The sequence below is a fragment of the Tenrec ecaudatus genome, chromosome 6 (assembly GCF_050624435.1).
Source record: "Tenrec ecaudatus isolate mTenEca1 chromosome 6, mTenEca1.hap1, whole genome shotgun sequence".
Lineage (NCBI taxonomy): Eukaryota > Metazoa > Chordata > Mammalia > Afrosoricida > Tenrecidae > Tenrec > Tenrec ecaudatus.
Window position 1 is genome coordinate 108,971,866 of NC_134535.1, and position 3,086 is coordinate 108,974,951.

The window sequence follows — 3,086 nt, forward strand, 5'->3', positions numbered from 1 at the left end:
TAGAAGAGATCGCATCTGGGGTCTTAAAGGCTTGAAGGTAAACAAGCGGCCATCTCGCTCAGAAGCAACAAAGCCCACATGGAAGAAGCACACCAGCCTGTGTGATCACGAGGTGCAGAAGGGATCAGTTATCAGGCATCAAAGAACAAAAAAAGCTTATCATGTGTGCTCACCTCCAAGATATGATCGCTGAGGACAAATGGGTACATAAGCAAATGAGGTGAAGAAAGCTGATGGTGCCCTGCTATCAAAAGATACAGCGTCTGGGGTCTTAAAAGCTTCAAGGTAAACAAGCGGCCATCTAGCTCAGAAGCAACAAAGCCCACATGGAAGAAGCACACCAGCCTGTGCGATTATGAGGTGTCAAAGGGATCAGATATCAGGCAGCATCAGAACAAAAAATCTTATCACAGTGAATGAGGGGGTGAGTGCAGGGTGGAGACCCAAAGCCCATTTGTAGGCCACTGGACATCCCCAAACAGAAGGGTCTTGGGGATGAGATGAGCCAGTCAGGGTGCAATGTAGCAACGATGAAACATACAACTTTCCTCTAGTTCCTAAATGCTTCCTCCTCCCCCATTGTCATGATCCCAATTCTACCTTACTGGCTGGAAAAGAGGATGTACACTGGTATAGATAGGAACTGAAAACACAGGGAATCCAGGGCCGATGATCCCTTCAGGACCAGTGGTGTGAATGGTGATACTGGGTGAGTTGGAAAGGGGGAACCGATTACAAGGATCTACATGTGACCTCCTCCCTTGGGGACGGACAACAGAAAAGTGGGTGAAGGGAGACGCCGGGCAGGGCAAGATATGACAAAATAATAATTTATAAATTATCAAGGGTTCGTGAGGGAGGGGGAGGGGGCAGGGAGGGGAAAAATGAGGAACTGATGCCAGGGGCTTAGGTGGAGAGCGAATGTTTTGAGAATGATGAGGGCAATGAATGTACAAATGTGCTTTACACAATTGATGTATGTATGGATTGTGACAAGAGATGTATGAGCCCCTAATAAAACATTTAAAAAATAATGCATGAAAAAAAAATAATACATAAAAATTCAATAAAATAAAAAGCCATTTTACCTCCAATGGGGTTCTTCAGATCCTAAGATGGGCGGTACACTTTTGGAATTTTTTGGTTAGGATTATATAACTTCAATCTAAACAATGGAAAACCTCAGACAAACCCACATTTTAAAACATCCCATAAATTACACACACAATTTTGGTTATGAACTGATTGTCATGAGACAACATCTGAAGACAGAGACTTTTTGTTTTCCATTATTTTGTATTATTTATCTTTGTATCTTCACCATCTACACCGTATCTGACATTAAGAGCTTAATAAACTTTGCTTTATTAAATACACTCCTTGTTAGATTAGGCGCGTTCATGTCAAAGTGGCTCAAACATTGGGTCGCTAACCATAGGTTGACATCTCAAACCCACCAGCTGTTTGTTCTGTGTGAGAAAGATGAGGCTCTTTCTGTTCCCTTAAGCTGTACAGCCTTGCACACTCAATGGGAAGGTGCTGTCTTACAGGGTTGCTGTTTGACTTAACGATGGTGATTTCATTTTTTCGTGGTTAAGCAGACTCTAAGCCCCAGATAATGTCTTTATTCCTTTCCTATCTGCAGCTCCAAGTACAGAGAAGGCACAAATTTAGTAATTAAAATAATAATTCTTAAAACTAGGCAAATAGAATTTGTTCCTAAGTTAAATATTACTCTTCATTCTCATCTCAAACACATTTCCACAAGTATTTTTTTCAAAACTATTTAAAAGCTTTCCCCCCACATATTCTACAAAAAGAAAACCTCAAAAATAAGTTGAAGTGACAATAAAATTGTAGCTACACTGGAGTTAGAACCCAACTTTATTGTTACAGCCAATTTTTATTTACAGAATATAAACTTCTTCAAAATGATACATTCCTTCATTTAATCAATGATAAAAGGCCTTATTAAACAGAAATAAAGCTTAAGTTTCACTTACATAAACAGAAATATAAACAGTGTCATTCAAAGTTTGTGAGCATTCACCTAAAGCACAAGGAAATGTCCCCCAAAAGAGTGTATGAACACAGAGCAAACATGTATTTTAAATGAAGCAGTTAGGTGAATGAGGTTTTTAAGTTTTCTTCACAAACAACCCCATTTTGTCCACAAAACAAATTTGAATTAAATTAACAGCAGTAAAACTGTAAAATGTAGAAACATGAAAACAGGCAACAAAAACCAGGAAGTATCTTCATTACCAAACAGATGAACGAGTTCTCCGACACTCAGGTACTTTCTGAGCACATCAAAACACCTACACCCAAAGGTGCATTCATTTGCGAGGCGTCCATACATTGTCAGTGCTGAGACTATTGGTAGCACTTACAGTATTTACAAAGCAGCATTCGACTACTATGGTTCACACTGGCTAACACAAATTGAAGCTTTATGCAACAATTGCCAAATACAACAGACTGTTAATGTAATGGGTTGGTGTGCGTTTTTTCTACCGAAACTGAGTAAAAAACTATAATTTAAGTAAAAGCAGTAATGCCACATCTTTTTCTTGAAAGTAACAGTGTATTTTTGAAAGTCAATTACTTCACATTATCATGTACATTGACCTAGTTGTACAAAGGTTCCTAAATTACAAAGCAGCCCAAAATTTCCTCCTTGCAGTGTCCAGCAAGGTGAGTTTTAAGTGCACAGATAAGTGCGAGAGACCACTTCAGATTACTGGACAGGATACACTTCGGCGTGTCCCTATCTACATTAAGTAGCAGCAGCACACAACCACAATTATGGCAAATATACACTGTCATCATCTCCACGGCTTCATGGAGGTCTTTTTTTTTTTTAGTTTACAAAAGCTAATTTATAATGGACACCACAGAATCAGCGGAAATCCATTTATGAAAAGATTTTACATCTCTAGTTAACAGGACATCTACAATTCAAATCAGTTGGCTTTGCCTTATTTTTCTTCATCATTAACTAGTTAAAATACAATATATAATGCTGTCAGTTTTGATAAACATTTTATCAGTATTTTAGCAAATAATTGATGGTTTTCATAATA